The sequence below is a fragment of the Phoenix dactylifera genome, chromosome 5, assembly GCF_051530095.1.
Source record: "Phoenix dactylifera cultivar Ajwa chromosome 5, Ajwa_hap1_PhDact_Kaust_v1.1, whole genome shotgun sequence".
Lineage (NCBI taxonomy): Eukaryota > Viridiplantae > Streptophyta > Magnoliopsida > Arecales > Arecaceae > Phoenix > Phoenix dactylifera.
In genome coordinates, this window is record NC_143194.1 from 18,522,410 (window position 1) to 18,535,843 (window position 13,434).

Here is a 13,434-nt window from a genome sequence, read left to right on the forward strand (position 1 = left end):
TAATCAAAAGTTGATTGAAGGAGAATCGTCAAACCAAGGCCTATAGTGGATCATGGGCTTGCTAAAGCTTGGAGGTATGCTCACGGGCATCCTAAGGAACTAATTCTAGATGATCCATCACAACCGGTTAGGACTAGAGCATCCCTTAGGAATTTGAATAATCATCTAGCTTTTGTTTCACACTTTGAGCCCAAACATATAGAAGAAGCCGAAAATGATGTAAATTGGATAAATGCAATGCAAGAAGAACTAAATCAATTTACTAGAAACAAGGTTTGGGATCTAGTGGAGAGACCTTCTGAATATCCAATTATAGGTACTAAATGGATATATAAAAATAAGCTAGATGAAAATGGAATTGTTATAAGGAATAAGGCTAGACTAGTAGCAAAGGGTTATAATCAAGAAGAAGGCATAGATTTTGATGAAACCTTTGCTCCCGTAGCTAGACTTGAGGCGATTAGACTTCTATTAGCATATGCATGCTCTAAGGACTTCAAGCTATATCAAATGGATGTAAAAAGTGCTTTTCTAAATGGGTTTATTAATGAGGAGGTGTATGTAGAACAACCTCCTGGTTTTGAAAATCATCAATATCCTAATCATGTGTATAAACTGAACAAAGCGCTTTATGGACTAAAACAAGCACCTAGAGCATGGTATGAGAGACTTAGTAAATTCCTATTAGAACATGAATTCTCTAGGGGAAATGTAGATACAACATTATTTCTGAAAAAGAAAAATAAGGATATGTTATTAGTACAGATTTATGTTGATGATATCATTTTCGGTGCTACTAACAATCGCCTCTGCGAGGAATTTGCTGATTTGATGCAGAGTGAGTTTGAGATGAGCATGATGGGAGAGCTGAACTATTTCCTCGGGCTTCAAATCAAACAATCTGAAGGAGGCATCTTCGTCAATCAAGCAAAATATATCAAGGAGATGCTCAAGAAGTTTGATATGGAGGGAAACAAGTCAATCAGCACCCCCATGAGCTCATCATGCAAGTTAGACCAAGATGAATCAGGTAAATCTGTAGATCAAAAACTTTATAGAGGTATGATAGGTTCTTTACTGTATCTTACTGCAAGTAGGCCTGATATTATGTTTAGTGTGTGCATGTGTGCTAGATATCAGGCTAATCCTAAAGAATCACACCTAGCTGCAGTTAAGAGAATCTTTAAATACTTAATTGGAACTAAGAACATAGGGCTGTGGTACTCTAAAGAATCTAGCCTAAACTTAATAGGGTACACAGATTCAGACTTCGCTGGATGTAAGCTTGATAGAAAAAGTACCAGCGGGTCTTGTCAATTTCTAGGAGAAAACCTAATCTCATGGTTTAGCAAGAAACAAAACTCGGTTGCATTATCCACTGCAGAAGCTGAATATGTTGCAGCCGGGAGTTGTTGTGCTCAAATCTTATGGATTAAACAACAATTAGAAGATTATGGCATTAAACAAGATAAAATTTCCATTAATTGTGATAACACAAGTGCCATAAATCTAACTAAAAAATCCAATTCAACACTCAAGAACTAAACACATTGAGATAAGACATCACTTCATAAGAGATCATGTATTGAATGGTGATGTGTCACTCCAATTTGTGTGTACTGATAATAAATTAGCAGACATTTTTACAAAACCCCTAAGTGAAGAGAGGTTTAGTGTGCTTAGAAGGGGATTAGGAGTGATTGATCCATCCTAGTGGGAGTTTCCACTAGATTAATTGATTTTGATGATTAGAATGTGGTTAAAATAGAGTTTCTATTCAATGATCATCAAATCAGATCCCAATTAGGTGATTTTCCCTCATTTGGCACGGTTATAGCATGATTTTTAGGTGCGTGCCAAGGTTAGAGACGACTCGAGTAAGTTTCAGAGCCGGCTCCTAAGGGGGAGTCGACTCGCGCATTTGCGGGAGTCGACTCGCAAAGATGGCAGCTGAGGGGGAGTCGACTCGCACACTGTCGGGAGTCGACTCGAAGTCTATATGCGCTAACAGAGAGTCGACTCGCGCATATTCTGGAGTCGACTCGAGGTCGAGTCGACTCGCGACTCAGGGGAGTCGACTCGCAGTCGGGATCCGACTTTTTAACCCTAGGTTTGTCGTTTCGCAAACACTTTTCCTCAAGCCGCCACTGTTCACAAAGCCCTAGAGCCGACTCCTAGGTCATCCCCGATCGTCTCCAAGCCCTTTTCCCGTCGATTCTTCGCCGGACATTGAGTTTCCGTCCGTTCCTAGGTCATTTCCGGTCCGTCCCGAGCTTCCTCTGTCGGTTCTTCACCATCCTCAGGTATTTTTCTTCCCGTTTAAGTCAAGATGCCTCATAAGACCGTCGTTAGGAAGAGGTCCCGTCCCGACGCCGGTCCCGAGCGACGCTCCAAGGCGCGGCACGATCCCGCGAGGCAACCACCTCCGGATCGTTCCCCGCCTAGGGTGGTTCTCGTTAGGCCGTTGGCCGGGAAGGCCGTCACCTCCGGGAGGTTTGTCGATTTCGACTATCTCTCCCGGGAGGGGTTCACCATAGGCGATAGGCTTAGAGCCCAGGGCCTAGAGTACTTCCTCACCTTGGACCTTCCCACCTATCCTGGCCTAGTTCAAGAGTTTTACAGTACCGTCCATCGGGGAGATGGAGGTATCGAGGGTACGGTAGTAGGTGTCCCGTTGCGTGTCACAGAGGACCTCATTGCCCATATCCTTCGCCTTCCATTAGTAGGGGTGGCTCCCGCACACCCTGAGGATAGAGTTGCGGCCCTTACGGTCGTCTTAGGGCATCCACCTCAGTCCCCCCTAGATGAGGTATCTGCTAGCTCACTTCCTATTGAAGTGAGAATCCTTTTGAGCATTCTGTCCAGGTCCATCTTCCCTAAGACAGGGAGATTTGATTTTGTGAATGAGAGGGACTTAGCTATTATGTCTTATATCCTTCAGGACACCCCGATCAACTTCCCAAAGCTCATTTATAGGTATATGTGTGAGCCCCTAGATAGACCTAGGCTCTCACTCCCATACGGGATGTTATTCACTCTTCTTTTTAGGCAGTACGAGATTCCCATTCCTGAGAGGGAACCCTCTCGTGCCTTGCGATGGACTGATCGCTTGTGTACGGGGACTATGCACAGGATGGGATTTCGGAAGAGAGAAGGGATCTGGGTTAGAAAGTCTACTCTCACTGCTCAGACCACCAGACCATCACCTAGTCCTGAGCCAGATTCAGACTACCCAGACCTTCCAGACCATCCAGACCTCCCATCCTCTCCTCCTGCTCCTACCACCTTTCCCGGACCTTCCTCCTCAGCTACACCATCTATGGAGGTTCGGATTGATCCAGAGCAGCTCCGGGAGCTGCGGCAGGAGATCGTCCGAGATCTGAGGGACGAGCTGCTTCGGGAGCTCCGAGGTACGGTGCCTGCTCCCACTCCTGCATCCGTATCTTCTCAGTTGGTCCCTTTCTTGACAGCCGTGACTGACATGACGGCTCATGTACGGGAAGAGATCTACAATATCCGGAGTTTGGTCCAGGCCCAGTTCCAAAGCATGAATGAGGTCACGAGCTCCACTCGACAGATGCGAGAGGAGATAGGTCGTGACATGCACACCACCACCGAGGGGGCCGAGCGCTTGTCGAATGTACTCATCGACAAGCTGGACGCACTACAGACATCGGTGACTAGGCTTCAAGCGTCGGTGACAGAGCTCTCCACTACACATAGCAGAGCCACCACGTCTATTATCACGCAGCTCGGACATGTGACAGATGCAGTCACCCTCCTCATGGAGCAGAGCCAATTGAGAGGAGGAGCCACATCCTCGAGAGGAGGAGCCACATCCTCCAGAGGAGGAGATGCATCCTCGAGAGGGGGAGCCTCATCCTCGAGGAGGCCATAGATGTTTTTGTGTGATGTATTGTTTTACCTTACTTATTGTATGCTCAAATGTGTTCACATTCATATCAATACAATGAGTAGACATTTTATCTTCAATTATGTGCCATTTGATGTGCCATTTGTTGATTGTGCCATTGATTGTGTGTGATTACCTCCTTTTTGGTATGATGACAAAAAGGGGAAGAAATATGTATAAAATATGGTAAAATATGTAAAAGGGAGAAATATGTATAAAATGTGTAAAAGGGGAGAAATATGAAAAAATATGTAAAAGAAATCAATGGAAATAAGTAAAAAGATAAACTCTTAAAAACACACTCAAATTTGTTCTAAGTGGATTCGGTACCTCGAGGCTCATTATCTCTCTTTTGGGGCTCCTAATGGAGTAATCTCCAGAATCTATTCAAGAGATATTCGGAGATTAGCTGAATCCTACTCAAGAACAAATTGACAGATTTTCCCTCTAAAAAGATAAAATTCAGTTCAAAAACTTCAAAGCATTAAAAGGAAATTCAGAGAATCAAAACATAGTTGAATGCATATGTTGAGGGGGAGAATCTGAATTTTAATCAAGCTAAATCATTAATGACATATAAGCCAAACAATTGATTGCATAATATGAAGGCTTATATAATTCCCAATGAAAGGGGGAGCTTTAACTCCGAAATTTAATGTTTCACTCCTTTCAAACTTGGATAAATTAAATTATCAGACATTTGAATTCATTTATGGATTTTACTTCATTGTTTTATGAGCAATTCATTTTACATATACTCAAAGTTTTGTCATCATCAAAAAGGGGGAGATTGTGGAGTGATTGATTAAAACCCCATTTGATTTTGATGAGCTCAAAGCATTTGAGTATATCTTGTGATTACTAATGAATTCAATTGAGTGTTTCAGTGAAAAACCTGTCCAAGTGTTTCTAGACTTGGTTCATAGTATTTTGGATAAGTTAAGAAGTCTGCATGAACCAATGTCTGAGACTCGAGTCGACTCCCGAGTATCACGAGTCGACTCCAAGCATATCAAGTTCACTGGCACGAGCTCGAGTCGACTCCAGACTAGTACGAGTCGACTCCGACTGAGAACAGAAAGAAGAACAGAAAGCCTCATCTCAGAACCTGTCAACGAGTCGACTCCTGAAGTGCGCGAGTCGACTCGAATGTTCAACGAGTCGACTCCAGGGTAGTAAGAGTCGACTCCAAGAGGTACACAAAGAAAAGTCAGAGAGCAGTTTTCGGGTCTGAGATTCGAGTCGACTCCAGTGGAACGCGAGTCGACTCCGATGGTTGGCAGGTCGACTCCAAAGAAGGTAAGAGTCGACTCTCAGCGGAACACAAGAAAAAAGTCAGAGAGCATTTTTGGGACTCTGAGATTCGAGTCGACTCCCGCAGTACACGAGTCGACTCCGAGACTGAGCGACCATCAACAGACAGAAGACCATGTTACTGCCTCTGAGATTCGAGTCGACTCACAGACAGCTCGAGTCGACTCCAAGACAAGCTTCACGTCAAAAGGCAGAAGACCAACTTTCGGAAACTGAGAGCCGAGTCGACTCCAAGGAGGTTCGAGTCGACTCCAAGACTGGATGAGCCAAACGACAGAGAATCGAGAGTTCGGGCTCTGAGATTCGAGTCGACTCCCAGGACAGTCGAGTCGACTCGAGTGGACAAAATTCAAATTTGGATCCACGGACTTCAGTGGATGAGCCGACTCCAAAAATTGCCAGGTCAACTCCAGAAGTTGGCGAGTCGACTCCAGGTCAAGACGAGTCGACTCCCAGTCAAGACGGCAACTTTAATTCAAATTTGGAACAGTTGCCGAGTCGACTCCGGAAAAGCGTGAGTCGACTCCTGCTACAGACGAGTCGACTCCTGATCGCGCGAGTCGACTCCAACCCACCAACGGTCATATTGTCAGGCTGCGCAGAGTGTGCAGAACGGCCAGAAAAAGCAGAGTAACGGCTAGTTTCCGTGGGGGTTGGCATAAATAGCCACAGAGGACTGTAGCAAGGTAGAGAACAGATATTCCACTCCAAGCATTCAAGTTTTCAAGCTCTCCAAGTGCACTTAAACGAAAAAGGGGAGATCTGCATTTACTGCTCCAACAACTTCTTCCCAACAATCAAAGCTTCCTCCTCCTGCATTCAAGTCGACCACTCTTTCAAGAGGAGACCGGAGTTCCAGAAGCCATACCTCTTCACCAGCTTAAAAGCGTTTGAGGGCTTCTAACTCCTTTACGATTATATTGTCTTAAATCTGCTTTTTGAGAAGCTATTTTCTGTTTTCTTCTATCTCTTGTATTTACTTGATTCAATCGGGGGATTGAATCAAGGGGTTTAAGGTTGGTTGGTGAGCCAAGTTAAAACCAACGTGTGTAAGGGTTTGATTGTGAGCCCGGAAAAACAATCGGGGTTGGTTCTAGTCGGTGAGCCTGGGAAAACCGACCGAGTTCGTTGTGAGCTCGTAAAACAACAAGTTTGGTTGTGAGCTTGCAAAACAACCGGCTGTAATCCAAGGGGGTTATAGTGAAATTCCCAAGTGAGACTTGGGGAGTGGACGTAGGAGCAAGGGTTAGCTCCGAACCACTATAAAACTTTGTGTTTGTAGTGCATTGTCTCTCATCTTCTTCCCCGCACATTACTCACATCACTAGGCTTTAATTAAATAACTTCCTATAGTTTTTAATTAATCATCCACAAAGTTTTAATTAGCCAAGTTATATTAAAAACCCAATTCACCCCCTCCCCCCTCTTGGGTTGTCTATCTGGGCAACAGAGGATCCAATTCTCCTTACTATCAAAAGCTTACTCATTGAGAGCAAGGGCTCAGGTTGCATCTACATGATCATTAAAAACGATGAGGATAGTGTAAATACAATGCTCGATGATATGAAGCGACTCCTTGAGGAGTTTGATAATTTGTTACCTGAAGAGCTTCTTGTTGTTCAGCCCCTTATGCTTCAGATCCAGCATGTGATAGACCTCGCATCTAGTGCCAACTTGCCAAATATGTCGAGTTGGATAATAACAGTGCGGAGTTCCTCCTTCACTAAGCAAGAGCTTGTGCTAACACCAGGGTGTGCTATCACACTAAACGGTCTACACTAGCAAGCCACCTTATAAGCACTATCAGGGATAGAGATATGAATCACGTGTATGATGTGAATCAGATGTATCAGCTTACAAGTGATCCCTTGACCTAAATGGCAGGATATACTACAAGATTCAAAGGCCTTTAAATTTTTTTTATAGCCAAACCCATGTATTAACCATAATATCCTGGATTCTATCACTAATAACGAATATAGTAGTTTACTGGATTCAAATATGAGTATAGGTCAAGTTGTCCAATATGAAAGCGATCATCATAGCATAGGGTCTGCATTAGAACAAAGGCATTTTTGGGCATCCCACACATATAACTTGAAAGAATTTTTAAAATAATTATTTAACAAATTATTATAATGAATAATTAATTATTTTTAAAAATAAAGTTTTGTGGGAGTAAGCTTCATAAAAGGATGTTTGATATGATCTAGGGTTCTAATGGGCCATGAAATTATATGACTAGATGTCTGACAATGTTATATTCAATGGTTATATGGGGACATTAAAATGATGGGGGCCGAAATTGCAGAAGGTGAGATGAACTAGTTTCATTTTACTAACCAAATAATGCGATACAGACTCCATGCTCTCATGTTGAACCATGCGGATGATGTATAACTAAGCGGATCTAAAAGGAGTAGTCTTTGGTGAGTAGGAACTTTAGTTGCCTTATCCCAACAATGGATCTAAATTTGTCATTTGTCTCCTATTCAATTGGAATTAGATTCCAATCCAGAATTCTCTCATTAAGATACAGATTTGATTGAAGAAGAAATAGGATGAAGGTATTAATCTGAATATAAGAATCGAGCTTGGTTAGATCAAGAAATACCTACCCTAAGCTAATCAAGATCAACTAGTTTGTACCCAAGTGCAAGCCGACCAACTTAGGCCGACTTGCCCCTGCCTAATGGGTTACCTATAGCTGGGGCACCATCTTCTAAAGAAGGGAGTGGCCATCGTTATCAAGCTGCCACCCACCCCTTTCCTCCCTAAACTCTAAGTCCTATAAGGACTTAAGAAAGGGGGCGGCTAAGATAAGGATGCTACTCTCTCCATTCTTGTCTCCTCCTAGCTAGAGTTCGAATAGGACTTTGGGGAAGAAGGCATGAGCATGATCCTCTTCTATATAAGGGGGTATATGCCTCCTCTTTGAAATTCAAGGTTTCTATTTAGGGTGTGCCACACTCACAAGAGGAGAGATAGAGAGAGAAGAACAGGGTAGGTTCTTCTCCAATAAAGAAGAGAGAGAGAGAGGAGAAAAGTTTGTTAGACAAGTCTTTCCAATGGTGCATTCTCTTGGTTTGTGATTTATGAAAAGGAGCCCGGTAGAGCTTTGAAAGACAATCAAGTAGACTAAAGTAACACAAATAGTAATTATTAGAGAGTCATATGCTTTCGCAACCTCGCTAACTCCTCAAAATGCAAAGATCAGCCACAAATCATCACCATAGGTAGGTATAATATGTTTTAACCCTTTTACATATTTCTTTGTATGGTGATATCATGAGCAAAAATTCTTATATTCCATCAAGTATTCTAATAATTCCAAAGAGTCCATCAATCTCCATAGGGTTATTCTGATGATTCCCAAGAGTCCATCAATCCATAGAAGATTTTTAGTCAAAATGAAAAATTAGGATTCTAAATAACATTGCATGCTTGATTTTTCTATGATTTTTTTCCAATTTTTTCTTAAATTTTGGAGAGGGTAGAGTTTTCTCCCTCCTATCCTTTTTAATAGGTGTAGAGGGTTGAAAATTTCTTAATCCATTTTTCTTTTCCTTTTTAAACTTTCAAAGCTAGAAATATGAATATATGTATCTGACATATCATTTATGTACATATATGTACATAGAGAGGAATAAATATAAATATATTAAGCATCAAAATTTCATGATATATATAAGATGAATAAACATATTTAGATGTTAATTAAGTAAAACACCATCCGATGAGGCCAGTAGCATTTCCAGGTGGACCCTCTCCGCCCAAATGGTCTTGTCCACTGGATTTGGTTTTCCCAACACCTTCAAAACTAGGTATGTTGCCAGAGTCTTGATATCACCATCACCACAAATGTCGACCCTTGTAATGTAAAACCACATCAAGAACGCTTAGATCCACTCACCCTTCAATAATCCTACCTCTATAAACAAGAACAATAAGAAGCAGAGTACAAAGAGAAATAATCAATTTTTTCCAAATTTTGAGAGCGCCATCAATCTTGGTGACCTCCATGTCAATGACGATCATCTCGAGGACAATCTCCTTTGTGAGGCGGACAATTGCATCCACCATCGAGTTCATGTTGAGCGCCTTCATCTCGGGGACTGAGTCAATCATCCCAATGTCCTTCAATCGCTTCACTCTAGTGGCTACAAATAGTTCATCATGCTCGCAAGAGCCCACCACTGACTTGGCCTCCATCGGGTTCGGATGCATGCATGATTGAGTATTATGGTTGATCGACACCAAGGCCTAGTTAGTCACCATGCCAGCAACTCTCTTTCACTATGAGGTCCTCCACCACAATGGCATTGAAGAGCTTAACATTCGGAGGGTGAGGAGGTGACTCATGATGGTGGAGGTGAGGAGCATAGCATGCTTGATGACGACCAAAGTGTCTTGCTTGACATAGGAAATGCCGAGCTCGTTGAGGAAGAGGACGACATGGTGAAGAAGAGCTGCCCAATAAGCCAAACCACCACCAGGGGAGACCGGGAGATGGACTGCTCCACAACAGCAATTTGGACAGAGGAGTCATTGGAGATCTCATATGTGCAATATTTATGAGTATTATAATGATATTATTATGGCACTATTAATTTTATAATACAACATATAATAGCTTAGTAATATGTTATATCATGTTATCATGCAATTAGTATTATCATTTGCCGTATGTGCAATATTTATGAGTATTATAGTGTGTTGTGGTTAAAATTTGGCCTGAGGGTGACCACGCCGAAGGAAAACAAGAAGCCTTAGCCAAGACGGAGAAAGAGAGCTACCTCCTGCGCTCCAAGGTACCTACACTAAAGATTAGGTTCGGGATTATTAGAAGAATTTTTTATGGAAGAAGAACAAGTTGTTTCTTTGATCTTCCCAAAAACAACTTCTTTTTCGGCTGGAAATTCTGGCGAAGGCCCTCTGATGGCTAAGTTAGCAGAGTTTTTGGAGTGCCCTTTTCGAAAAAAAGTTTCTGAGTGTTTTTGATATGGCTTATTTATAGTTCTCAAAAGGGTGCCCAGGTGGCTGCGGTATGGTCCATCCTCATCATGGGAGGAGATGGCCTCGGCCAAGTAGCATGTGGCCAAGACCAGGGCTCGCTTAAGGCACACGGTTTGGGCAGTCCTTGTGCACGGCATGGTATTAGCCAGTGTGGTAGGGTATGGCCCTTGGCAGGTATGGCAGGGTATGGCCCTTGACAGCAAGCATATCCTGGCGTGGCCAGCAAGCAATGGTTCGTGGAAAGGGGCTGGCTGGGCTGGGATGTTCGGCCACATGTGCAGGTGTGGGGGGGCGCGCGAGTGCGGCTGCGGGCGAGATCAGCTCAGCCTTTGGCGGGAGTTGAGGTTGGTCTGGCCTCTGGTCGAGGTCGGCTCGGCCTTCGGCGGGGACTGAGGTCGGTCTGTCTCTCAGCGGGACCGAGGCCTAGTCTGCTCGGCTCTGAGGTCTGCTCGGCAAGAATTAAGTGGTTCCATGCTAGAGCAGGACGATCCATTTTGCCTCCTATCATAGTGATATTACTATGACATTATTAGTTTTATAACACAACATATAGTAGTTTAGTAATATGCTATCAAGTTATCATGCAATTATTATTATCATTTTTACCAATATAGCATATATAATAAAAAATATTATTTGAGTTTTCTATTTCAACATATATTCATAATATAATGTGCAAACAATACATAGTATATCTTTTTGTTATTAATTATACTATTATTGAAAAACAATGCATACTATTATGGTATTATGGAATTTATGATATAGTATATTAGCATAATATAATGAAAAAGTATAATGATATATAACTATGTATTATAATGATAATATGTTGTATATATTCTTTGATAAATGTTAATGATGTTATGTACATAAAAGTTGATGCATATTGTAATGGCATAGCTGTCTCAATTATTTGTAAAAGGGCAACTTTACTAGAGCAGTTGCGGGCCTCCTGAAACCGCAATGGCACTTACAATTGTTAATTGCAGGCGTCCAAATGAAAAAATAGTTTCCATTATCTGCAATTGCAGGCAAACCAAATAAATACCAACAAAAAGAAATATGATACTTTCACTCAGCAAATTCTGTTGAGACAAGTGGAATCACAAGCAATTAAACAACCTCTAAACACACAGAAAGAGCTGGTACTGACCCTGTGAATTATAAAATTGTATACATCTTAGCAATCCTCACATTATTTCTCCATCATTTTGTTTTAGATAGCACTTCCACACCTTTATTGTTCGAGTTTTAACTTAAAAAAAAATAATTTTAAAAATTAAATATGCTAGCTTTATCTTCTAAATTTTAGATGGTTTAAAAACTTTAAAACTCTTATCCTTTTCCTCAGACGCTTCTTTCAAAAAAGTTACAACTCTTTTGAAAAAAATATTAGTTCTAGTTTCCATAGAGATACAATATTTCTGAAACATCGCAACTTCAAAAATACCGTATCATATCGGTCACTGAACAGAACCTATAAATAGGCTCTCGGTCCAGTGGTTTCAAAAAAACTCAATACACATTACTACTTCTCTACTTTCTGAGACGAAATAGAAAATTCTTCTTTTCTCTTTTTTTTCTCTTCTTCCAAACCATTTTCAAGTTTTCCTTTTCATATCGGCAACTGAAAGAGTCAGTCGGGTTAAGCCTCTCCAGCGATCGTGCTCGTTAGAGAAGGATCGAGCTGAGCTGAGTTGTTGTACCTTGAGGACGAGTTCGCCGCAAACCTACACGTATGGAGTGAATCACGCTCTTAGGATAATGAATATCATACGCCTTGATCTAAGCAAGCTCTTTTCAATTTTCTAATTTTATTTTAGTAGATTATTCCTTTATAATACTTCTATAAAATAAAGATATAGCAATTTGTAGGCAAAATATTTCCAACAGTCTAAAAACGTAAGCTTGATTATAGTAAAACTTGTTATATATATATATAGTTATTTATCAAAATTTGATTTGATAGCATAGAATTAGATTTAATTTTAGTGTATAGAAACTTTAAAAGCTTTAACTTCATTCGGAAGGTTGTTTTTTTCACAAAAAACAGTCTTTTAAAAAAGTCATATTGCTCTGAAAATTATGCAAACAAATTTCTGCAATTTTAAAAACCATATATCAAATTTTCTGCATAATTAAAATCTTTGCAGAATTTTCTGAATCTTTAAAAATAGTGCAGCAATTTTCTGCAGACAAAATGAGTATAGAAAAATACTGGAGCTTTAAAATCCATATAGATTTTCTACTGTGCAATCTATTTTCTACAATCTTTAATTTCTGTGCAGAATTTTCTACATCTTTAAAATTTATGCAGAAAACTTCTATATTTTAAAAGTTGTGTGGAAATTATTGTTGCTTTAAAAGCTATGCATATTATTAGTTGTTCTCAAAATAGATATTGTTGCTTTGAAAAACATGCAGAAATTACAAAGTTATGTTACTCGTTATATTTTTTAGTATGATTTTTTAATTGTATTGATATCATTGCTCTTTATTGTACTTATTTCAAAATCCAGAATCTAATTCAAAATCTAACGAATCAAAATAGTACTAAGAAAAAGATAAATCGAAATATCCAAATTCATCATAAATTTGTAAGACAACTTTAAAAGAGTAATATCATTTTCTTGAAATTTGTCAAGTATGTCATGTACGAGAAAAACTTGGCAAATAAATTAACCAGAAGTTTGTCTAGGAGTGAAGTCCTAGAATTATCAAGGGAATGGAGCTTAAGCCCACTATTTGGTCATCGACTGTGGATACCCAACCTTTGTGATTGGAGATCTCCTGAAGAAGGTTCAATGTGATAGAAATGAAACCGACTGAGCGATCGTGTTAAAACATATTTTTCGGAGTATATCTCCTTCCATTCCTATGATGAGTGCTATTATCAATCTAGAAAGGTTGAGTTATACTCTTAATAAGTCCAAAATAAAATATCTACAAGGTATTAGGTCACAAAGACCCCCGGAGGACTTACCTATATGGGATTTGTCATATAGGCTATGACTAGGGTTTTGGGCTAACCTTAATAAAATTCTCATAAAAAATCAAGGCACTAAGTGCGAGGCCATTAAATGGCGCTGACCGCATAAAAACCCAATTAATCCATACAGTCTAAGTCAAAGGACCTAGTTCAAGGTCTAATCTATTGTGGTTCTTTCAGACAGATACTATGAACACTA

At 40.5% G+C, this 13,434-nt stretch overlaps 1 pseudogene; it reads right to left on the minus strand.

Moving 5' to 3' along the window:
• Positions 1–8,940: 8,940 nt before the first annotated feature.
• LOC103716991 (thiamine thiazole synthase, chloroplastic pseudogene) lies at positions 8,941–9,789 on the minus strand (annotated as a pseudogene).
• Between the last annotated feature and the right edge of the window lie 3,645 nt (positions 9,790–13,434).